This window comes from Schistocerca gregaria, unplaced genomic scaffold, assembly GCF_023897955.1.
Source record: "Schistocerca gregaria isolate iqSchGreg1 unplaced genomic scaffold, iqSchGreg1.2 ptg000304l, whole genome shotgun sequence".
In the NCBI taxonomy this organism is placed as follows: Eukaryota; Metazoa; Arthropoda; class Insecta; order Orthoptera; family Acrididae; genus Schistocerca; species Schistocerca gregaria.
In genome coordinates this window covers 6,403,801-6,430,913 of record NW_026061786.1, presented here as the reverse complement: position 1 = coordinate 6,430,913, position 27,113 = coordinate 6,403,801, and positions in this window count along the sequence as shown.

The window sequence follows — 27,113 nt, the reverse complement described above, 5'->3', positions numbered from 1 at the left end:
AAATCTCGAATAACCCCTAGGAGGAGAAACGATGACACTTTTATGATACACAACTAGTGACATATCGCTTCTGGCAGACTGGCAAGTACACAAGAAGTAGTAAACTGTGTGAGCAACTGGGAGGAAGAAGTATTGCACTATTAAGATAGCGACTTTTTCGTCACGAGACGTATTGCATCAGAGAATACCAGTAACCTATGGAGGGAGTAACGATGAATCTCTTAAGATACACAACGAGAGACATATCGCTTCTGTCAGACTGGCCACAGTAAGAAAAAGTGGCAGACTGGGTGAGCAATGGGGACGAGTAACTATGACTCTCTTAAGGTAGCCAATGCCTCGTTACTAGGGGTTTGGATTAAGAAATCTCGAATAACCCCTAGGAGGAGAAACGATGACACTTTTATGATAGACAACTAGTGAATTATAGTTTCTGGCAGACAAAAACTCCACAAAAAGTAGTAGACTGTGTGAGCAACCGGGAGGAAGAAGTATTGCACTTTTAAGATAGCGACTTTTTCGTCACGAGAGGTATTGCATCAGAGAATACCAGTAACCTATGGAAGGAGTAACGATGAATCTCTTAAGATACACAACGAGTGACATATCGCTTCTGGCAGACTGGCCACAGTAAGAAAAAGTGGCAGACTGGGTGAGCAATGGGGACGAGTAACTATGACTCTCTTAAGGTAGCCAATGCCTCGTTACTAGGGGTTTGGATTAAGAAATCTCGAATAACCCCTAGGAGGAGAAACGATGACACTTTTATGATACACAACTAGTGAATTATAGTTTCTGGCAGACAAAAACTACACAAAAAGTAGTAGACTGTGTGAGCAACTGGGAGGAAGAAGTATTGCACTTTTAAGATAGCGACTTTTTCGTCACGAGAGGTATTGCATCAGAGAATACCAGTAACCTATGGAAGGAGTAACGATGAATCTCTTAAGATACACAACGAGTGACATATCGATTCTGGCAGACTGGCCACAGTAAGAATAAGTGGCAGACTGGGTGAGCAATTGGGACGAGTAACTATGACTCTCTTAAGGTAGCCAATGCCTCGTTACTAGGGGTTTGGATTAAGAATTCTCGAATAACCCCTAGGAGGAGAAACGATGACTCTTTTATGATACACAACTAGTGACATATCGCTTCTGGCAGACTGGCAAGTACACAAAAAGTAGGAAACAGTGTGAGCAACTGGGAGGAAGAAGTATTGCACTATTAAGATAGCGACTTTTTCTTCACGAGAGGTATTGCATCAGAGAATACCTGTAACCTACGGAAGGAGTAACGAAAAATCTCTTAAGATACACAACGAGTGACATATCGCTTGTGGCAGACTGGCCACAGTAAGAAAAAGTGGCAGACTGGGTGAGCAAGTGGGACGAGTAACTATGACTCTCTTAAGGTAACCAATGCCTCGTTACTAGGGGTTTGGATTAAGAAATCTCGAATAACCCCTAGGAGGAGAAACGATGACACTTTTATGATACACAACTAGTGAATTATAGTTTCTGGCAGACAAAAACTACACAAAAAGTAGTAGACTGTGTGAGCAACTGGGAGGAAGAAGTATTGCACTATTAAGATAGCGAGTTTTTCGTCACGAGAGGTATTGAATCAGAGAATACCAGTAACCTATGGAAGGAGTAACGATGAATCTCTTAAGATACACAACAAGTGACATATCGCTTCTGGCAGACTGGCCACAGTAAGAATAAGTGGCAGACTGGGTGAGCAATTGGGACGAGTAACTATGACTCTCTTAAGGTAGCCAATGCCTCGTCACTAGGGGTTTGGATTAAGAAACCTCGAATAACCCCCTAGGAGGAGAAACGATGACTCTTTTATGATACACAACTAGTGACATATCGCTTCTGGCAGACTGCCAAGTACACAAAAAGTAGGAAACAGTGTGAGCAACTGGGTGGAAGAAGTATGGCACTATTAAGAAAGCCAATGTTTCGTCACGAGAGGTATTGAATCAGAGAATACGAGTAACCTATGGATGGAGTAACGATGAATCTCTTAAGATACACAACGAGTGACATATCGCTTGTGGCAGACTGGCCACAGTAAGAATAAGTGGCAGACTGGGTGAGCAATTGGGACGAGTAACTATGACTCTCTTAAGGTAGCCAATGCCTCGTTACTAGGGGTTTGGATTAAGAAATCTCGAATAACCCCTAGGAGGAGAAACGATGACACTTTTATGATACACAACTAGTGAATTATAGTTTCTGGCAGACAAAAACTACACAAAAAGTAGTAGACTGTGTGAGCAACTGGGAGGAAGAAGTATTGCACTATTAAGATAGCGAGTTTTTCGTCACGAGAGGTATTGAATCAGAGAATACCAGTAACCTATGGAAGGAGTAACGATGAATCTCTTAAGATACACAACAAGTGACATATCGCTTCTGGCAGACTGGCCACAGTAAGAATAAGTGGCAGACTGGGTGAGCAATTGGGACGAGTAACTATGACTCTCTTAAGGTAGCCAATGCCTCGTCACTAGGGGTTTGGATTAAGAAACCTCGAATAACCCCTAGGAGGAGAAACGATGACTCTTTTATGATACACAACTAGTGACATATCGCTTCTGGCAGACTGGCAAGTACACAAAAAGTAGTAAACTGTGTGAGCAACTGGGAGGAAGAAGTATTGCACTATTAAGATAGCGACTTTTTCTTTACGAGAGGTATTGCATCAGAGAATACCAGTAACCTACGGAAGGAGTAACGAAAAATCTCTTAAGATACACATCGAGTGACATATCGCTTCTGGCAGACTGGCCACAGTAAGAAAAAGTGGCAGACTGGGTGAGCAAGTGGGACGAGTAACTATGACCCTCTTAATGTAGCCAATGCCTCGTTACTAGGGGTTTGGATTAAGAAATCCCGAATAACCCCTAGGAGGAGAAACGATGACACTTTCATGATACACAACTAGTGAATTATAGTTTCTGGCAGACAAAAACTACACAAAAAGTAGTAGACTGTGTGAGCAACTGGGAGGAAGAAGTATTGCACTATTAAGATAGCGACTTTTTCTTCACGAGTGGTATTGCATCAGAGAATACCAGTAACCTACGGAAGGAGTAACGAAAAATCTCTTAAGATACACAATGAGTGACATATCGCTTCTGGCAGACTGGCCACAGTAAGAAAAAGTGGCAGACTGGGTGAGCAAGTGGGACGAGTAACTATGACTCTCTTAAGGTAGCCAATGCCTCGTTACTAGGGGTTTGGATTAAGAAATGTCGAATAACCCCTAGGAGGAGATACGATGACACTTTTATGATACACAACTAGTGAATTATAGTTTCTGGCAGACAAAAACTACACAAAAAGTAGTAGACTGTGTGAGCAACTGGGAGGAAGAAGTATTGCACTATTAAGATAGCGAGTTTTTCGTCACGAGAGGTATTGAATCAGAGAATACCAGTAACCTATGGAAGGAGTAACGATGAATCTCTTAAGATACACAACGAGTGAAATATCGCTTCTGGCAGACTGGCCACAGTAAGAATAAGTGGCAGACTGGGTGAGCAATTGGGACGAGTAACTATGACTCTCTTAAGGTAGCCAATGCCTCGTCACTATTGGTTTGGATTAAGAAATCTCGAATAACCCCTAGGAAGAGAAACGATGACACTTTTATGATACACAACTAGTGAATTATAGATTCTGGCAGACAAAAACTACACAAAAAGTAGTAGACTGTGTGAGCAACTGGGAGGAAGAAGTATGGCACTATTAAGAAAGCCAATGTTTCGTCACGAGAGGTATTGAATCAGAGAATACTGTCTCTCTTAAGGTAGCCAATGCCTCGTTACTAGGGGTTTGGATTAAGAAATCTCGAATAACCCCTAGGAGGAGAAACGATGACACTTTTATGATAGACAACTAGTGAATTATAGTTTCTGGCAGACAAAAACTCCACAAAAAGTAGTAGACTGTGTGAGCAACTGGGAGGAAGAAGTATTGCAATTTTAAGATAGCGACTTTTTCGTCACGAGAGGTATTGCATCAGAGAATACCAGTAACCTATGGAAGGAGTAACGATGAATCTCTTAAGATACACAACGAGTGACATATCGCTTCTGGCAGACTGGCCACAGTAAGAAAAAGTGGCAGACTGGGTGAGCAAGTGGGACGAGTAACTATGACTCTCTTAAGGTAGCCAATGCCTCGTTACTAGGGGTTTGGATTAAGAAATCTCGAATAACCCCTAGGAGGAGAAACGATGACACTTTTATGATACACAACTAGTGAATTATAGTTTCTGGCAGACAAAAACTACACAAAACGTAGTAGACTGTGTGAGCAACTGGGAGGAAGAAGTATTGCACTATTAAGATAGCGAGTTTTTCGTCACGAGAGGTATTGAATCAGAGAATACCAGTAACCTATGGAAGGAGTAACGATGAATCTCTTAAGATACAGAACAAGTGACATATCGCTTCTGGCAGACTGGCCACAGTAAGAATAAGTGGCAGACTGGGTGAGCAATTGGGACGAGTAACTATGACTCTCTTAAGGTAGCCAATGCCTCGTCACTAGGGGTTTGGATTAAGAAACCTCGAATAACCCCTAGGAGGAGAAACGATGACTCTTTTATGATACACAACTAGTGACATATCGCTTCTGGCAGACTGCCAAGTACACAAAAAGTAGGAAACAGTGTGAGCAACTGGGTGGAAGAAGTATGGCACTATTAAGAAAGCCAATGTTTCGTCACGAGAGGTATTGAATCAGAGAATACGAGTAACCTATGGATGGAGTAACGATGAATCTCTTAAGATACACAACGAGTGACATATCGCTTGTGGCAGACTGGCCACAGTAAGAATAAGTGGCAGACTGGGTGAGCAATTGGGACGAGTAACTATGACTCTCTTAAGGTAGCCAATGCCTCGTTACTAGGGGTTTGGATTAAGAAATCTCGAATAACCCCTAGGAGGAGAAACGATGACACTTTTATGATACACAACTAGTGAATTATAGTTTCTGGCAGACAAAAACTACACAAAAAGTAGTAGACTGTGTGAGCAACTGGGAGGAAGAAGTATTGCACTATTAAGATAGCGAGTTTTTCGTCACGAGAGGTATTGAATCAGAGAATACCAGTAACCTATGGAAGGAGTAACGATGAATCTCTTAAGATACACAACAAGTGACATATCGCTTCTGGCAGACTGGCCACAGTAAGAATAAGTGGCAGACTGGGTGAGCAATTGGGACGAGTAACTATGACTCTCTTAAGGTAGCCAATGCCTCGTCACTAGGGGTTTGGATTAAGAAACCTCGAATAACCCCTAGGAGGAGAAACGATGACTCTTTTATGATACACAACTAGTGACATATCGCTTCTGGCAGACTGGCAAGTACACAAAAAGTAGTAAACTGTGTGAGCAACTGGGAGGAAGAAGTATTGCACTATTAAGATAGCGACTTTTTCTTCACGAGAGGTATTGCATCAGAGAATACCAGTAACCTACGGAAGGAGTAACGAAAAATCTCTTAAGATTCACAACGAGTGACATATCGCTTCTGGCAGACTGGCCACAGTAAGAAAAAGTGGCAGACTGGGTGAAGAAGTGGGACGAGTAACTATGACCCTCTTAAGGTAGCCAATGCCTCGTTACTAGGGGTTTGGATTAAGAAATCCCGAATAACCCCTAGGAGGAGAAACGATGACACTTTTATGATACACAACTAGTGAATTATAGTTTCTGGCAGACAAAAACTACACAAAAAGTAGTAGACTGTGTGAGCAACTGGGAGGAAGAAGTATTGCACTATTAAGATAGCGAGTTTTTCGTCACGAGAGGTATTGAATCAGAGAATACCAGTAACCTATGGAAGGAGTAACGATGAATCTCTTAAGATACACAACGAGTGAAATATCGCTTCTGGCAGACTGGCCACAGTAAGAATAAGTGGCAGACTGGGTGAGCAATTGGGACGAGTAACTATGACTCTCTTAAGGTAGCCAATGCCTCGTCACTATTGGTTTGAATTAAGAAATCTCGAATAACCCCTAGGAGGAGAAACGATGACACTTTTATGATACACAACTAGTGACATATCGCTTCTGGCAGACTGGCAAGTACACAAGAAGTAGTAAACTGTGTGAGCAACTGGGAGGAAGAAGTATTGCACTATTAAGATAGCGACTTTTTCGTCACGAGACGTATTGCATCAGAGAATACCAGTAACCTATGAAAGGAGTAACGATGAATCTCTTAAGATACACAACGAGTGACATATCGCTTCTGGCAGACTGGCCACAGTAAGAAAAAGTGGCAGACTGGGTGAGCAATTGGGACGAGTAACTATGACTCTCTTAAGGTAGCCAATGCCTCGTCACTAAGGGTTTGGATTAAGAAATCTCGAATAACCCTAGGAGGAGAAACGATGACACTTTTATGATACACAACTAGTGACATATCGCTTCTGGCACACTGGCAAGTACACAAAAAGTAGGAAACAGTGTGAGCAACTGGGAGGAAGAAGTATGGCACTATTAAGAAAGCCAATGTTTCGTCACGAGAGGTATTGAATCAGAGAATACGAGTAACCTATGGAGGGAGTATCGATGAATCTCTTAAGATACACAACGAGAGACATATCGCTTCTGTCAGACTGGCCACAGTAAGAAAAAGTGGCAGAATGGGTGAGCAATGGGGACGAGTAACTATGACTCTCTTAAGGTAGCCAATGCCTCGTTACCAGGGGTTTGGATTAAGAAATCTCGAATAACCCCTAGGAGGAGAAACGATGACACTTTTATGATAGACAACTAGTGAATTATAGTTTCTGGCAGACAAAAACTCCACAAAAAGTAGTAGACTGTGTGAGCAACCGGGAGGAAGAAGTATTGCACTTTTAAGATAGCGACTTTTTCGTCACGAGAGGTATTGCATCAGAGAATACCAGTAACCTATGGAAGGAGTAACGATGAATCTCTTAAGATACACAACGAGTGACATATCGCTTCTGGCAGACTGGCCACAGTAAGAAAAAGTGGCAGACTGGGTGAGCAATGGGGACGAGTAACTATGACTCTCTTAAGGTAGCCAATGCCTCGTTACTAGGGGTTTGGATTAAGAAATCTCGAATAACCCCTAGGAGGAGAAACGATGACACTTTTATGATACACAACTATTGAATTATAGTTTCTGGCAGACAAAAACTACACAAAAAGTAGTAGACTGTGTGAGCAACTGGGAGGAAGAAGTATTGCACTATTAAGATAGCGAGTTTTTCGTCACGAGAGGTATTGAATCAGAGAATACCAGTAACCTATGGAAGGAGTAACGATGAATCTCTTAAGATACACAACGAGTGAAATATCGCTTCTGGCAGACTGGCCACAGTAAGAATAAGTGGCAGACTGGGTGAGCAATTGGGACGAGTAACTATGACTCTCTTAAGGTAGCCAATGCCTCGTCACTATTGGTTTGGATTAAGAAATCTCGAATAACCCCTAGGAGGAGAAACGATGACACTTTTATGATACACAACTAGTGAATTATAGTTTCTGGCAGACAAAAACTACACAAAAAGTAGTAGACTGTGTGAGCAACTGGGAGGAAGAAGTATTGCACTTTTAAGATAGCGACTTTTTCGTCACGAGAGGTATTGCATCAGAGAATACCAGTAACCTATGGAAGGAGTAACGATGAATCTCTTAAGATACACAACGAGTGACATATCGATTCTGGCAGACTGGCCACAGTAAGAAAAAGTGGCAGACTGGGTGAGCAATGGGGACGAGTAACTATGACTCTCTTAAGGTAGCCAATGCCTCGTCACTAGGGGTTTGGATTAAGAAACCTCGAATAACCCCTAGGAGGAGAAACGATGACTCTTTTATGATACACAACTAGTGACATATCGCTTCTGGCAGACTGCCAAGTACACAAAAAGTAGGAAACAGTGTGAGCAACTGGGTGGAAGAAGTATGGCACTATTAAGAAAGCCAATGTTTCGTCACGAGAGGTATTGAATCAGAGAATACGAGTAACCTATGGATGGAGTAACGATGAATCTCTTAAGATACACAACGAGTGACATATCGCTTGTGGCAGACTGGCCACAGTAAGAATAAGTGGCAGACTGGGTGAGCAATTGGGACGAGTAACTATGACTCTCTTAAGGTAGCCAATGCCTCGTTACTAGGGGTTTGGATTAAGAAATCTCGAATAACCCCTAGGAGGAGAAACGATGACACTTTTATGATACACAACTAGTGAATTATAGTTTCTGGCAGACAAAAACTACACAAAACGTAGTAGACTGTGTGAGCAACTGGGAGGAAGAAGTATTGCACTATTAAGATAGCGAGTTTTTCGTCACGAGAGGTATTGAATCAGAGAATACCAGTAACCTATGGAAGGAGTAACGATGAATCTCTTAAGATACAGAACAAGTGACATATCGCTTCTGGCAGACTGGCCACAGTAAGAATAAGTGGCAGACTGGGTGAGCAATTGGGACGAGTAACTATGACTCTCTTAAGGTAGCCAATGCCTCGTCACTAGGGGTTTGGATTAAGAAACCTCGAATAACCCCTAGGAGGAGAAACGATGACTCTTTTATGATACACAACTAGTGACATATCGCTTCTGGCAGACTGCCAAGTACACAAAAAGTAGGAAACAGTGTGAGCAACTGGGTGGAAGAAGTATGGCACTATTAAGAAAGCCAATGTTTCGTCACGAGAGGTATTGAATCAGAGAATACGAGTAACCTATGGATGGAGTAACGATGAATCTCTTAAGATACACAACGAGTGACATATCGCTTGTGGCAGACTGGCCACAGTAAGAATAAGTGGCAGACTGGGTGAGCAATTGGGACGAGTAACTATGACTCTCTTAAGGTAGCCAATGCCTCGTTACTAGGGGTTTGGATTAAGAAATCTCGAATAACCCCTAGGAGGAGAAACGATGACACTTTTATGATACACAACTAGTGAATTATAGTTTCTGGCAGACAAAAACTACACAAAAAGTAGTAGACTGTGTGAGCAACTGGGAGGAAGAAGTATTGCACTATTAAGATAGCGAGTTTTTCGTCACGAGAGGTATTGAATCAGAGAATACCAGTAACCTATGGAAGGAGTAACGATGAATCTCTTAAGATACACAACAAGTGACATATCGCTTCTGGCAGACTGGCCACAGTAAGAATAAGTGGCAGACTGGGTGAGCAATTGGGACGAGTAACTATGACTCTCTTAAGGTAGCCAATGCCTCGTCACTAGGGGTTTGGATTAAGAAACCTCGAATAACCCCTAGGAGGAGAAACGATGACTCTTTTATGATACACAACTAGTGACATATCGCTTCTGGCAGACTGGCAAGTACACAAAAAGTAGTAAACTGTGTGAGCAACTGGGAGGAAGAAGTATTGCACTATTAAGATAGCGACTTTTTCTTCACGAGAGGTATTGCATCAGAGAATACCAGTAACCTACGGAAGGAGTAACGAAAAATCTCTTAAGATTCACAACGAGTGACATATCGCTTCTGGCAGACTGGCCACAGTAAGAAAAAGTGGCAGACTGGGTGAAGAAGTGGGACGAGTAACTATGACCCTCTTAAGGTAGCCAATGCCTCGTTACTAGGGGTTTGGATTAAGAAATCCCGAATAACCCCTAGGAGGAGAAACGATGACACTTTTATGATACACAACTAGTGAATTATAGTTTCTGGCAGACAAAAACTACACAAAAAGTAGTAGACTGTGTGAGCAACTGGGAGGAAGAAGTATTGCACTATTAAGATAGCGAGTTTTTCGTCACGAGAGGTATTGAATCAGAGAATACCAGTAACCTATGAAAGGAGTAACGATGAATCTCTTAAGATACACAACGAGTGACATATCGCTTCTGGCAGACTGGCCACAGTAAGAAAAAGTGGCAGACTGGGTGAGCAATTGGGACGAGTAACTATGACTCTCTTAAGGTAGCCAATGCCTCGTCACTAAGGGTTTGGATTAAGAAATCTCGAATAACCCTAGGAGGAGAAACGATGACACTTTTATGATACACAACTAGTGACATATCGCTTCTGGCACACTGGCAAGTACACAAAAAGTAGGAAACAGTGTGAGCAACTGGGAGGAAGAAGTATGGCACTATTAAGAAAGCCAATGTTTCGTCACGAGAGGTATTGAATCAGAGAATACGAGTAACCTATGGAGGGAGTATCGATGAATCTCTTAAGATACACAACGAGAGACATATCGCTTCTGTCAGACTGGCCACAGTAAGAAAAAGTGGCAGAATGGGTGAGCAATGGGGACGAGTAACTATGACTCTCTTAAGGTAGCCAATGCCTCGTTACCAGGGGTTTGGATTAAGAAATCTCGAATAACCCCTAGGAGGAGAAACGATGACACTTTTATGATAGACAACTAGTGAATTATAGTTTCTGGCAGACAAAAACTCCACAAAAAGTAGTAGACTGTGTGAGCAACCGGGAGGAAGAAGTATTGCACTTTTAAGATAGCGACTTTTTCGTCACGAGAGGTATTGCATCAGAGAATACGAGTAACCTATGGATGGAGTAACGATGAATCTCTTAAGATACACAACGAGTGACATATCGCTTGTGGCAGACTGGCCACAGTAAGAATAAGTGGCAGACTGGGTGAGCAATTGGGACGAGTAACTATGACTCTCTTAAGGTAGCCAATGCCTCGTTACTAGGGGTTTGGATTAAGAAATCTCGAATAACCCCTAGGAGGAGAAACGATGACACTTTTATGATACACAACTAGTGAATTATAGTTTCTGGCAGACAAAAACTACACAAAAAGTAGTAGACTGTGTGAGCAACTGGGAGGAAGAAGTATTGCACTATTAAGATAGCGACTTTTTCGTCACGAGAGGTATTGAATCAGAGAATACCAGTAACCTATGGAAGGAGTAACGATGAATCTCTTAAGATACACAACAAGTGACATATCGCTTCTGGCAGACTGGCCACAGTAAGAATAAGTGGCAGACTGGGTGAGCAATTGGGACGAGTAACTATGACTCTCTTAAGGTAGCCAATGCCTCGTCACTAGGGGTTTGGATTAAGAAACCTCGAATAACCCCTAGGAGGAGAAACGATGACTCTTTTATGATACACAACTAGTGACATATCGCTTCTGGCAGACTGGCAAGTACACAAAAAGTAGTAAACTGTGTGAGCAACTGGGAGGAAGAAGTATTGCACTATTAAGATAGCGACTTTTTCTTCACGAGAGGTATTGCATCAGAGAATACCAGTAACCTACGGAAGGAGTAACGAAAAATCTCTTAAGATACACAACGAGTGACATATCGCTTGTGGCAGACTGGCCACAGTAAGAAAAAGTGGCAGACTGGGTGAGCAAGTGGGACGAGTAACTATGACCCTCTTAAGGTAGCCAATGCCTCGTTACTAGGGGTTTGGATTAAGAAATCCCGAATAACCCCTAGGAGGAGAAACGATGACACTTTTATGATACACAACTAGTGAATTATAGTTTCTGGCAGACAAAAACTACACAAAAAGTAGTAGACTGTGTGAGCAACTGGGAGGAAGAAGTATTGCACTATTAAGATAGCGAGTTTTTCGTCACGAGAGGTATTGAATCAGAGAATACCAGTAACCTATGAAAGGAGTAACGATGAATCTCTTAAGATACACAACGAGTGACATATCGCTTCTGGCAGACTGGCCACAGTAAGAAAAAGTGGCAGACTGGGTGAGCAATTGGGACGAGTAACTATGACTCTCTTAAGGTAGCCAATGCCTCGTCACTAAGGGTTTGGATTAAGAAATCTCGAATAACCCTAGGAGGAGAAACGATGACACTTTTATGATACACAACTAGTGACATATCGCTTCTGGCACACTGGCAAGTACACAAAAAGTAGGAAACAGTGTGAGCAACTGGGAGGAAGAAGTATGGCACTATTAAGAAAGCCAATGTTTCGTCACGAGAGGTATTGAATCAGAGAATACGAGTAACCTATGGAGGGAGTATCGATGAATCTCTTAAGATACACAACGAGAGACATATCGCTTCTGTCAGACTGGCCACAGTAAGAAAAAGTGGCAGAATGGGTGAGCAATGGGGACGAGTAACTATGACTCTCTTAAGGTAGCCAATGCCTCGTTACCAGGGGTTTGGATTAAGAAATCTCGAATAACCCCTAGGAGGAGAAACGATGACACTTTTATGATAGACAACTAGTGAATTATAGTTTCTGGCAGACAAAAACTCCACAAAAAGTAGTAGACTGTGTGAGCAACCGGGAGGAAGAAGTATTGCACTTTTAAGATAGCGACTTTTTCGTCACGAGAGGTATTGCATCAGAGAATACGAGTAACCTATGGATGGAGTAACGATGAATCTCTTAAGATACACAACGAGTGACATATCGCTTGTGGCAGACTGGCCACAGTAAGAATAAGTGGCAGACTGGGTGAGCAATTGGGACGAGTAACTATGACTCTCTTAAGGTAGCCAATGCCTCGTTACTAGGGGTTTGGATTAAGAAATCTCGAATAACCCCTAGGAGGAGAAACGATGACACTTTTATGATACACAACTAGTGAATTATAGTTTCTGGCAGACAAAAACTACACAAAAAGTAGTAGACTGTGTGAGCAACTGGGAGGAAGAAGTATTGCACTATTAAGATAGCGACTTTTTCGTCACGAGAGGTATTGAATCAGAGAATACCAGTAACCTATGGAAGGAGTAACGATGAATCTCTTAAGATACACAACAAGTGACATATCGCTTCTGGCAGACTGGCCACAGTAAGAATAAGTGGCAGACTGGGTGAGCAATTGGGACGAGTAACTATGACTCTCTTAAGGTAGCCAATGCCTCGTCACTAGGGGTTTGGATTAAGAAACCTCGAATAACCCCTAGGAGGAGAAACGATGACTCTTTTATGATACACAACTAGTGACATATCGCTTCTGGCAGACTGGCAAGTACACAAAAAGTAGTAAACTGTGTGAGCAACTGGGAGGAAGAAGTATTGCACTATTAAGATAGCGACTTTTTCTTCACGAGAGGTATTGCATCAGAGAATACCAGTAACCTACGGAAGGAGTAACGAAAAATCTCTTAAGATACACAACGAGTGACATATCGCTTGTGGCAGACTGGCCACAGTAAGAAAAAGTGGCAGACTGGGTGAGCAAGTGGGACGAGTAACTATGACCCTCTTAAGGTAGCCAATGCCTCGTTACTAGGGGTTTGGATTAAGAAATCCCGAATAACCCCTAGGAGGAGAAACGATGACACTTTTATGATACACAACTAGTGAATTATAGTTTCTGGCAGACAAAAACTACACAAAAAGTAGTAGACTGTGTGAGCAACTGGGAGGAAGAAGTATTGCACTATTAAGATAGCGAGTTTTTCGTCACGAGAGGTATTGAATCAGAGAATACCAGTAACCTATGGAAGGAGTAACGATGAATCTCTTAAGATACACAACGAGTGAAATATCGCTTCTGGCAGACTGGCCACAGTAAGAATAAGTGGCAGACTGGGTGAGCAATTGGGACGAGTAACTATGACTCTCTTAAGGTAGCCAATGCCTCGTCACTATTGGTTTGGATTAAGAAATCTCGAATAACCCCTAGCAGGAGAAACGATGACACTTTTATGATACACAACTAGTGACATATCGCTTCTGGCAGACTGGCAAGTTCACAAGAAGTAGTAAACTGTGTGAGCAACTGGGAGGAAGAAGTATTGCACTATTAAGATAGCGAGTTTTTCGTCACGAGAGGTATTGAATCAGAGAATACCAGTAACCTATGGAAGGAGTAACGATGAATCTCTTAAGATACACAACGAGTGAAATATCGCTTCTGGCAGACTGGCCACAGTAAGAATAAGTGGCAGACTGGGTGAGCAATTGGGACGAGTAACTATGACTCTCTTAAGGTAGCCAATGCCTCGTCACTATTGGTTTGGATTAAGAAATCGAATAACCCCTAGGAGGAGAAACGATGACACTTTTATGATACACAACTAGTGAATTATAGTTTCTGGCAGACAAAAACTACACAAAAAGTAGTAGACTGTGTGAGCAACTGGGAGGAAGAAGTATTGCACTTTTAAGATAGCGACTTTTTCGTCATGAGAGGTATTGCATCAGAGAATACCAGTAACCTATGGAAGGAGTAACGATGAATCTCTTAAGATACACAACTAGTGACATATCGATTCTGGCAGACTGGCCACTGTAAGAATAAGTGGCAGACTGGGTGAGCAATTGGGACGAGTAACTATGACTCTCTGAAGGTAGCCAATGCCTCGTTACTAGGGGTTTGGATTAAGAAATCTCGAATAACCCCTAGGAGGAGAAACGATGACTCTTTTATGATACACAACTAGTGACATATCGCTTCTGGCAGACTGGCAAGTACACAAAAAGTAGTAAACTGTGTGAGCAACTGGGAGGAAGAAGTATTGCACTATTAAGATAGCGACTTTTTCTTCACGAGAGGTATTGCATCAGAGAATACCAGTAACCTACGGAAGGAGTAACGAAAAATCTCTTAAGTTACACAACGAGTGACATATCGCTTCTGGCAGACTGGCCACAGTAAGAAAAAGTGGCAGACTGGGTGAGCAAGTGGGACGAGTAACTATGACTCTCTTAAGGTAGCCAATGCCTCGTTACTAGGGGTTTGGATTAAGAAATCTCGAATAACCCCTAGGAGGAGAAACGATGACACTTTTATGGTACACAACTAGTGAATTATAGTTTCTGGCAGACAAAAACTACACAAAAAGTAGTAGACTGTGTGAGCAACTGGGAGGAAGAAGTATTGCACTATTAAGATAGCGAGTTTTTCGTCACGAGAGGTATTGAATCAGAGAATACCAGTAACCTATGGAAGGAGTAACGATGAATCTCTTAAGATACACAACAAGTGACATATCGCTTCTGGCAGACTGGCCACAGTAAGAATAAGTGGCAGACTGGGTGAGCAATTGGGACGAGTAACTATGACTCCTTAAGGTAGCCAATGCCTCGTCACTAGGGGTTTGGATTAAGAAACCTCGAATAACCCCTAGGAGGAGAAACGATGACTCTTTTATGATACACAACTAGTGACATATCGCTTCTGGCAGACTGCCAAGTACACAAAAAGTAGGAAACAGTGTGAGCAACTGGGTGGAAGAAGTATGGCACTATTAAGAAAGCCAATGTTTCGTCACGAGAGGTATTGAATCAGAGAATACGAGTAACCTATGGATGGAGTAACGATGAATCTCTGAAGATACACAACGAGTGACATATCGCTTGTGGCAGACTGGCCACAGTAAGAATAAGTGGCAGACTGGGTGAGCAATTGGGACGAGTAACTATGACTCTCTTAAGGTAGCCAATGCCTCGTTACTAGGGGTTTGGATTAAGAAATCTCGAATAACCCCTAGGAGGAGAAACGATGACACTTTTATGATACACAACTAGTGAATTATAGTTTCTGGCAGACAAAAACTACACAAAAAGTAGTAGACTGTGTGAGCAACTGGGAGGAAGAAGTATTGCACTATTAAGATAGCGAGTTTTTCGTCACGAGAGGTATTGAATCAGACAATACCAGTAACCTATGGAAGGAGTAACGATGAATCTCTTAAGATACACAACAAGTGACATATCGCTTCTGGCAGACTGGCCACAGTAAGAATAAGTGGCAGACTGGGTGAGCAATTGGGACGAGTAACTATGACTCTCTTAAGGTAGCCAATGCCTCGTCACTAGGGGTCTGGATTAAGAAACCTCGAATAACCCCTAGGAGGAGAAACGATGACTCTTTTATGATACACAACTAGTGACATATCGCTTCTGGCAGACTGGCAAGTACACAAAAAGTAGTAAACTGTGTGAGCAACTGGGAGGAAGAAGTATTGCACTATTAAGATAGCGACTTTTTCTTCACGAGAGGTATTGCATCAGAGAATACCAGTAACCTACGGAAGGAGTAACGAAAAATCTCTTAAGATACACAACGAGTGACATATCGCTTCTGGCAGACTGGCCACAGTAAGAAAAAGTGGCAGACTGGGTGAGCAAGTGGGACGAGTAACTATGACCCTCTTAAGGTAGCCAATGCCTCGTTACTAGGGGTTTGGATTAAGAAATCTCGAATAACCCCTAGGAGGAGAAACGATGACACTTTCGTGATACACAACTAGTGAATTATAGTTTCTGGCAGACAAAAACTACACAAAAAGTAGTAGACTGTGTGAGCAACTGGGAGGAAGAAGTATTGCACTATTAAGATAGCGAGTTTTTCGTCACGAGAGGTATTGAATCAGAGAATACCAGTAACCTATGGAAGGAGTAACGATGAATCTCTTAAGATACACAACGAGTGAAATATCGCTTCTGGCAGACTGGCCACAGTAAGAATAAGTGGCAGACTGGGTGAGCAATGGGGACGAGTAACTATGACTCTCTTAAGGTAGCCAATGCCTCGTTACTAGGGGTTTGGATTAAGAAATCTCGAATAACCCCTAGGAGGAGAAACGATGACACTTTTATGATACACAACTAGTGAATTATAGTTTCTGGCAGACAAAAACTACACAAAAAGTAGTAGACTGTGTGAGCAACTGGGAGGAAGAAGTATTGCACTATTAAGATAGCGAGTTTTTCGTCACGAGAGGTATTGAATCAGAGAATACCAGTAACCTATGGAAGGAGTAACGATGAATCTCTTAAGATACACAACAAGTGACATATCGCTTCTGGCAGACTGGCCACAGTAAGAATAAGTGGCAGACTGGGTGAGCAATTGGGACGAGTAACTATGACTCTCTTAAGGTAGCCAATGCCTCGTCACTAGGGGTTTGGATTAAGAAACCTCGAATAACCCCTAGGAGGAGAAACGATGACTCTTTTATGATACACAACTAGTGACATATCGCTTCTGGCAGACTGGCAAGTACACAAAAAGTAGTAAACTGTGTGAGCAACTGGGAGGAAGAAGTATTGCACTATTAAGATAGCGACTTTTTCTTCACGAGAGGTATTGCATCAGAGAATACCAGTAAACTACGGAAGGAGTAACGAAAAATCTCTTAAGATACACAACGAGTGACATATCGCTTCTGGCAGACTGGCCACAGTAAGAAAAAGTGGCAGACTGGGTGAGCAAGTGGGACGAGTAACTATGACCCTCTTAAGGTAGCCAATGCCTTGTTACTAGGGGTTTGGATTAAGAAATCCCGAATAACCCCTAGGAGGAGAAACGATGACACTTTTATGATACACAACTAGTGAATTATAGTTTCTGGCAGACAAAAACTACACAAAAAGTAGTAGACTGTGTGAGCAACTGGGAGGAAGAAGTATTGCACTATTAAGATAGCGAGTTTTTCGTCACGAGAGGTATTGAATCAGAGAATACCAGTAACCTATGGAAGGAGTAACGATGAATCTCTTAAGATACACAACGAGTGAAATATCGCTTCTGGCAGACTGGCCACAGTAAGAATAAGTGGCAGACTGGGTGAGCAATTGGGACGAGTAACTATGACTCTCTTAAGGTAGCCAATGCCTCGTCACTATTGGTTTGGATTAAGAAATCTCGAATAACCCCTAGGAGGAGAAACGATGACACTTTTATGATACACAACTAGTGACATATCGCTTCTATCAGACTGGCAAGTACACAAGAAGTAGTAAACTGTGTGAGCAACTGGGAGGAAGAAGTATTGCACTATTAAGATAGCGACTTTTTCGTCACGAGACGTATTGCATCAGAGAATACCAGTAAAATATGGAAGGAAAAACGATGAATCTCTTAAGATACACAACGAGTGACATATCGCTTCTGGCAGACTGGCCACAGTAAGAAAAAGTGGCAGACTGGGTGAGCAATTGGGACGAGTAACTATGACTCTCTTAAGGTAGCCAATGCCTCGTCACTAAGGGTTTGGATTAAGAAATCTCGAATAACCCTAGGAGGAGAAACGATGACACTTTTATGATACACAACTAGTGACATATCGCTTCTGGCACACTGGCAAGTACACAAAAAGTAGGAAACAGTGTGAGCAACTGGGAGGAAGAAGTATGGCACTATTAAGAAAGCCAATGTTTCGTCACGAGAGGTATTGGATCAGAGAATACGAGTAACCTATGGAGGGAGTAACGATGAATCTCTTAAGATACACAACGAGAGACATATCGCTTCTGGCAGACTGGCCACAGTAAGAAAAAGTGGCAGACTGGGTGAGCAATGGGGACGAGTAACTATGATTCTCTTAAGGTAGCCATTGCCTCGTTACTAGGGGTTTGGATTAAGAAATCTCGAATAACCCCTAGGAGGAGAAACGATGACACTTTTATGATACACAACTAGTGAATTATAGTTTCTGGCAGACAAAAACTACACAAAAAGTAGTAGACTGTGTGAGCAACTGGGAGGAAGAAGTATTGCACTATTAAGATAGCGAGTTTTTCGTCACGAGAGGTATTGAATCAGAGAATACCAGTAACCTATGGAAGGAATAACGATGAATCTCTTAAGATACACAACGAGTGAAATATCGCTTCTGGCAGACTGGCCACAGTAAGAATAAGTGGCAGACTGGGTGAGTAATGGGGACGAGTAACTATGACTCTCTGAAGGTAGCCAATGCCTCGTTACTAGGGGTTTGGATTAAGAAATCTCGAATAACCCCTAGGAGGAGAAACGATGACACTTTTATGATAGACAACTAGTGAATTATAGTTTCTGGCAGACAAAAACTCCACAAAAAGTAGTAGACTGTGTGAGCAACTGGGAGGAAGAAGTATTGCACTTTTAAGATAGCGACTTTTTCGTCACGAGAGGTATTGCATCAGAGAATACCAGTAACCTATGGAAGGAGTAACGATGAATCTCTTAAGATACACAACGAGTGACATATCGCTTCTGGCAGACTGGCCACAGTAAGAAAAAGTGGCAGACTGGGTGAGCAATGGGGACGAGTAACTATGATTCTCTTAAGGTAGCCATTGCTCGTTACTAGGGGTTTGGATTAAGAAATCTCGAATAACCCCTAGGAGGAGAAACGATGACACTTTTATGATACACAACTAGTGAATTATAGTTTCTGGCAGACAAAAACTACACAAAAAGTAGTAGACTGTGTGAGCAACTGGGAGGAAGAAGTATTGCACTATTAAGATAGCGAGTTTTTCGTCACGAGAGGTATTGAATCAGAGAATACCAGTAACCTATGGAAGGAATAACGAAGAATCTCTTAAGATACACAACGAGTGAAATATCGCTTCTGGCAGACTGGCCACAGTAAGAATAAGTGGCAGACTGGGTGAGCAATTGGGACGAGTATCTATGACTCTCTTAAGGTAGCCAATGCCTCGTCACTATTGGTTTGGATTAAGAAATCTCGAATAACCCCTAGGAGGAGAAACGATGACTCTTTTATGATACGCAACTAGTGACATATCGCTTCTGGCAGACTGGCAAGTACACAAAAAGTAGGAAACAGTGTGTGCAACTGGGTGGAAGAAGTATGGCACTATTAAGAAAGCCAATGTTTCGTCACGAGAGGTATTGAATCAGAGAATACGAGTAACCTATGGAGGGAGTAACGATGAATCTCTTAAGATACACAACGAGTGACATATCGCTTCTGGCAGACTGTCCACAGTAAGAATAAGTGGCAGACTGGGTGAGCAATTGGGACGAGTAACTATGACTCTCTTAAGGTAGCCAATGCCTCGTTACTAGGGGTTTGGATTAAGAAATCTCGAATAACCCCTAGGAGGAGAAACGATGACACTTTTATGATACACAACTAGTGAATTATAGTTTCTGGCAGACAAAAACTACACAAAAAGTAGTAGACTGTGTGAGCAACTGGGAGGAAGAAGTATTGCACTATTAAGATAGCGACTTTTTCGTCACGAGAGGTATTGAATCAGAGAATACCAGTAACCTATGGAAGGAGTAACGATGAATCTCTTAAGATACACAACAAGTGACATATCGCTTCTGGCAGACTGGCCACAGTAAGAATAAGTGGCAGACTGGGTGAGCAATTGGGACGAGTAACTATGACTCTCTTAAGGTAGCCAATGCCTCGTCACTAGGGGTTTGTATTAAGAAACCTCGAATAACCCCTAGGAGGAGAAACGATGACTCTTTTATGATACACAACTAGTGACATATCGCTTCTGGCAGACTGGCAAGTACACAAAAAGTAGTAAACTGTGTGAGCAACTGGGAGGAAGAAGTATTGCACTATTAAGATAGCGACTTTTTCTTCACGAGAGGTATTGCATCAGAGAATACCAGTAACCTACGGAAGGAGTAACGAAAAATCTCTTAAGATACACAACGAGTGACATATCGCTTCTTGCAGACTGGCCACAGTAAGAATAAGTGGCAGACTGATTGAGCAATAGGGACGAGTAACTATGACTCTCTTAAGGTAGCCAATGCCTCGTTACTAGGGGTTTGGATTAAGAAATCTCGAATAACCAGTAGGAGGAGAAACGATGACACTTTTATGATACACAACTAGTGAATTATTGTATCTGGCAGACAAAAACTACACAAAAAGTAGTAGACTGTGTGAGCAACTGGGAGGAAGAAGTATTGCACTATTAAGATAGCGACTTTTTCGTCACGAGAGGTATTGAATCAGAGAATACCAGTAACCTATTGAAGGAGTAACGATGAATCTCTTAAGATACACAACAAGTGACATATCTCTTCTGGCAGACTGGCCACAGTAAGAATAATTGGCAGACTGGGTGAGCAATATGGACGAGTAACTATGACTCTCTTAAGGTAGCCAATGCCTCGTCACAAGGGGTTTGGATTAAGAAACCTCGAATAACCCCTAGGAGGAGAAACGATGACTCTTTTATGATACACAACTTGTGACATATCGCTTCTGGCAGACTGGCAAGTACACAAAAAGTAGTAAACTGTGTCAGCAACTGGGAGGAAGAAGTATTGCACTATTAAGATAGCGACTTTTTCGTCACGAGACGTATTGCATCAGAGAATACCAGTAACCTATGGAAGGAGTAATGATGAATCTCTTAAGATACACAACGAGTGACATATCGCTTCTGGCAGACTGGCCACAGTAAGAAAAAGTGGCAGACTGGGTGAGCAATTGGGACGAGTAACTATGACTCTCTTAAGGTAGCCAATGCCTCGTCACTAAGGGTTTGGATTAAGAAATCTCGAATAACCCCCAGGAGGAGAAACGATGACTCTTTTATGATACACAACTAGTGACATATCGCTTCTGGCAGACTGGCAAGTACACAAAAAGTAGGAAAAAGTGTGAGCAACTGGGTGGAAGAAGTATGGCACTATTAAGAAAGCCAATGTTTCGTCACGACAGGTATTGAATCAGAGAATACGAGTAACCTATGGAGGGAGTAACGATGAATCTATTAAGACACACAACGAGTGACATATCGCTTCTGGCAGACTGGCCACAGTAAGAATAAGTGGCAGACTGATTGAGCAATAGGGACGAGAAACTATGACTCTCTTAAGGTAGCCAATGCCTCGTTACTAGGGGTTTGGATTAAGAAATCTCGAATAACCAGTAGGAGGAGAAACGATGACACTTTTATGATACACAACTAGTGAATTATAGTATCTGGCAGACAAAAACTACACAAAAAGTAGTAGACTGTGTGAGCAACTGGGAGCAAGAAGTATTGCACTATTAAGATAGCGACTTTTTCGTCACGAGAGGTATTGAATCAGAGAATACCAGTAACCTATTGAAGGAGTAACGATGAATCTCTTAAGATACACAACAAGTGACATATCTCTTCTGGCAGACTGGCCACAGTAAGAATAATTGGCAGACTGGGTGAGCAATATGGATGAGTAACTATGACTCTCTTAAGGTAGCCAATGCCTCGTCACTAGGGGTTTGGATTAAGAAACCTCGAATAACCCTAGGAGGAGAAACGATGACTCTTTTATGATACACAACTTGTGACATATCGCTTCTGGCAGACTGGCAAGTACACAAAAAGTAGTAAACTGTGTGAGCAACTGGGAGGAAGAAGTATTGCACTATTAAGATAGCGACTTTTTCTTCACGAGAGGTATTGCATCAGAGAATACCAGTAACCTATGGAAGGAGTAACGATGAATCTCTTAAGATACACAACGAGTGACATATCGCTTCTGGCAGACTGGCCACAGTAAGAAAAAGTGGCAGACTGGGTGAGCAAGTGGGACGAGTAACTATGACTCCTTAAGGTAGCCAATGCCTCGTTACTAGGGGTTTGGATTAAGAAATCTCGAATAACCCCTAGGAGGAGAAACGATGACACTTTTATGATACACAACTAGTGACATATCGCTTCTGGCAGACTGGCAAGTACACAAAAAGTAGTAAACTGTGTGAGCAACTGGGAGGAAGAAGTATTGCACTATTAAGATAGCGACTTTTTCGTCACGAGACGTATTGCATCAGAGAATACCAGTAACCTATGGAAGGAGTAACGATGAATCTCTTAAGATACACAACGAGTGACATATCGCTTCTGGCAGACTGGCCACAGTAAGAAAAAGTGGCAGACTGGGTGAGCAATTGGGACGAGTAACTATGACTCTCTTAAGGTAGCCAATGCCTCGTCACTAAGGGTTTGGATTAAGAAATCTCGAATAACCCTAGGAGGAGAAACGATGACTCTTTTATGATACACAACTAGTGACATATCGCTTCTGGCAGACTGGCAAGTACACAAAAAGTAGGAAACAGTGTGAGCAACTGGGAGGAAGAAGTATGGCACTATTAAGAAAGCCAATGTTTCGTCACGAGAGGTATTGAATCAGAGAATACGAGTAACCTATGGAGGGAGTAACGGTGAATCTCTTAAGATACACAACGAGAGACATATCGCTTCTGCCAGACTGGCCACAGTAAGAAAAAGTGGCAGACCGGGTGAGCAAGTGGGACAAGTAACTATGACTCTCTTAAGGTAGCCAATGCCTCGTTACTATGGGTTTGGATTAAGAAATCTCGAATAACCCCTAGGAGGAGAAACGATGACACTTTTATGATACACAACTAGTGAATTATAGTTTCTGGCAGACAAAAACTACACAAAAAGTAGTAGACTGTGTGAGCAACTGGGAGGAAGAAGTATTGCACTTTTAAGATAGCGACTTTTTCGTCACGAGAGGTATTGCATCAGAGAATACCAGTAACCTATGGAAGGAGTAACGATGAATCTCTTAAGATACACAACGAGTGACATATCGCTTCTGGCAGACTGGCCACAGTAAGAAAAAGTGGCAGACTGGGTGAGCAATTGGGACGAGTAACTATAACTCTCTTAAGGTAGCCAATGCCTCGTCACTACGGGTTTGGATTAAGAAATCTCGAATAATCCCTAGGAGGAGAAACGATGACTCTTTTATGATACACAACTAGTGACATATCGCTTCTGGCAGACTGGCAAGTACACAGAAAGTAGTAAACTGTGTGAGCAACTGGGAGGAAGAAGTATTGCACTATTAAGATAGCGAATTTTTCGTCACGAAAGGTATTGCATCAGAGAATACCAGTAACCTATGGAAGGAGTAACGATGAATTTCTTAAGATACACAACGAGTGACATATCGCTTCTGGCAGACTGGCCACAGTAAGAAAAAGTGGCAGACAGGGTGAGCAATGGGGACGAGTAACTATGACTCCCTTAAGGTAGCCAATGCCTCGTTACTAGTAGTTTGGATTAAGAAATCCCGAATAACCCCTAGGAGGAGAAACGATGACTCTTTTATGATACACAACTAGTGACATATCGCTTCTGGCAGACTGGCAAGTACACAAAAAGTAGGAAACAGTATGAGCAACTGGGTGGAAGAAGTATGGCACTATTAAGAAAGCCAATGTTTCGTCACGAGAGGTATTGAGTCAGAGAATACGAGTAACCTATGGAGGGAGTAACGATGAATCTCTTAAGATACACAACGAGTGACATATCGCTTCTGGCAGACTGGCCACAGTAAGAATAAGTGGCAGACTGGGTGAGCAATTGGGACGAGTAACTATGACTCTCTTAAGGTAGCCAATGCCTCGTTACTAGGGGTTTGGATTAAGAAATCTCGAATAACCCCTAGGAGGAGAAACGATGACACTTTTATGATACACAACTAGTGAATTATAGTTTCTGGCAGACAAAAACTACACAAAACGTAGTAGACTGTGTGAGCAACTGGGAGGAAGAAGTATTGCACTATTAAGATAGCGAGTTTTTCGTCACGAGAGGTATTGAATCAGAGAATACCAGTAACCTATGGAAGGAGTAACGATGAATCTCTTAAGATACACAACGAGTGAAATATCGCTTCTGGCAGACTGGCCACAGTAAGAATAAGTGGCAGACTGGGTGAGCAATTGGGACGAGTAACTATGACTCTCTTAAGGTAGCCAATGCCTCGTCACTATTGGTTTGGATTAAGAAATCTCGAATAACCCCTAGGAGGAGAAACGATGACACTTTTATGATACACAACTAGTGACATATCGCTTCTGGCAGACTGGCAAGTACACAAAAAGTAGTAAACTGTGTGAGCAACTGGGAGGAAGAAGTATTGCACTATTAAGATAGCGACTTTTACTTCACGAGAGGTATTGCATCAGAGAATACCAGTAACCTATGGAAGGAGTAACGATGAATCTCTTAAGATACACAACGAGTGACATATCGCTTCTGGCAGACTGGCCACAGTAAGAAAAAGTGGCAGACTGGGTGAGCAAGTGGGACGAGTAACTATGACTCTCTTAAGGTAGCCAATGCCTCGTCACTAAGGGTTTGGATTAAGAAATCTCGAATAACCCTAGGAGGAGAAACGATGACTCTTTTATGATACACAACTAGTGACATATCGCTTCTGGCACACTGGCAAGTACACAAAAAGTAGGAAACAGTGTGAGCAACTGGGAGGAAGAAGTATGGCACTATTAAGAAAGCCAATGTTTCGTCACGAGAGGTATTGAATCAGAGAATACGAGTAACCTATGGAGGGAGTAACGGTGAATCTCTTAAGATACACAACGAGAGACATATCGCTTGTGGCAGACTGGCCACAGTAAGAAAAAGTGGCAGACTGGGTGAGCAAGTGGGACAAGTAACTATGACTCTCTTAAGGTAGCCAATGCCTCGTTACTATGGGTTTGGATTAAGAAATCTCGAATAACCCCTAGGAGGAGAAACGATGACACTTTTATGATACACAACTAGTGAATTATAGTTTCTGGCAGACAAAAGCTACACAAAAAGTAGTAGACTGTGTGAGCAACTGGGAGGAAGAAGTATTGCACTTTTAAGATAGCGACTTTTTCGTCACGAGAGGTATTGCATCAGAGAATACCAGTAACCTATGGAAGGAGTAACGATGAATCTCTTAAGATACACAACGAGTGACATATCGCTTCTGGCAGACTGGCCACAGTAAGAAAAAGTGGCAGACTGGGTGAGCAATTGGGACGAGTAACTATAACTCTCTTAAGGTAGCCAATGCCTCGTCACTACGGGTTTGGATTAAGAAATCTCGAATAACCCCTAGGAGGAGAAACGATGACCTTTTATGATACACAACTAGTGACATATCGCTTCTGGCAGACTGGCAAGTACACAGAAAGTAGTAAACTGTGTGAGCAACTGGGAGGAAGAAGTATTGCACTATTAAGATAGCGAATTTTTCGTCACGAGAGGTATTGCATCAGAGAATACCAGTAACCTATGGAAGGAGTAACGATGAATTTCTTAAGATACACAACGAGTGACATATCGCTTCTGGCAGACTGGCCACAGTAAGAAAAAGTGGCAGACTGGGTGAGCAATGGGGACGAGTAACTATGACTCCCTTAAGGTAGCCAATGCCTCGTTACTAGGGGTTTGGATTAAGAAATCTCGAATAACCTCTAGGAGGAGAAACGATGACTCTTTTATGATACACAACTAGTGACATATCGCTTCTGGCAGACTGGCAAGTACACAAAAAGTAGGAAACAGTGTGAGCAACTGGGTGGATGAAGTATGGCACTATTAAGAAAGCCAATGTTTCGTCACGAGAGGTATTGAATCAGAGAATACGAGTAACCTATGGAGAGAGTAACGATGAATCTATTAAGACACACAACGAGTGACATATCGCTTCTGGCAGACTGGCCACAGTAAGAAAAAGTGGCAGACTGGGTGAGCAATGGGGACGAGTAACTATGACTCCCTTAAGGTAGCCAATGCCTCGTTACTAGGAGTTTGGATTAAGAAATCTCGAATAACCCCTAGGAGGAGAAACGATGACTCTTTTATGATACACAACTAGTGACATATCGCTTCTGGCAGACTGGCAAGTACACAAAAAGTAGGAAACAGTATGAGCAACTGGGTGGAAGAAGTATGGCACTATTAAGAAAGCCAATGTTTCGTCACGAGAGGTATTGAATCAGAGAATACAAGTAACCTATGGAGGGAGTAACGATGAATCTCTTAAGATACACAACGAGTGACATATCGCTTGTGGCAGACTGGCCACAGTAAGAATAAGTGGCAGACTGGGTGAGCAATTGGGACGAGTAACTATGACTCTCTTAAGGTAGCCAATGCCTCGGTACTAGGGGTTTGGATTAAGAAATCTCGAATAACCCCTAGGAGGAGAAACGATGACACTTTTATGATACACAACTAGTGAATTATAGTTTCTGGCAGACAAAAACTACACAAAAAGTAGTAGACTGTGTGAGCAACTGGGAGGAAGAAGTATTGCACTATTAAGATAGCGACTTTTTCGTCACGAGACGTATTGCATCAGAGAATACCAGTAACCTATGGAAGGAGTAACGATGAATCTCTGAAGATACACAACGAGTGACATATCGCTTCTGGCAGACTGGCCACAGTAAGAAAAAGTGGCAGACTGGGTGAGCAATTGGGACGAGTAACTATGACTCTCTTAAGGTAGCCAATGCCTCGTCACTAAGGGTTTGGATTAAGAAATCTCGAATAACCCTAGGAGGAGAAACGATGACTCTTTTATGATACACAACTAGTGACATATC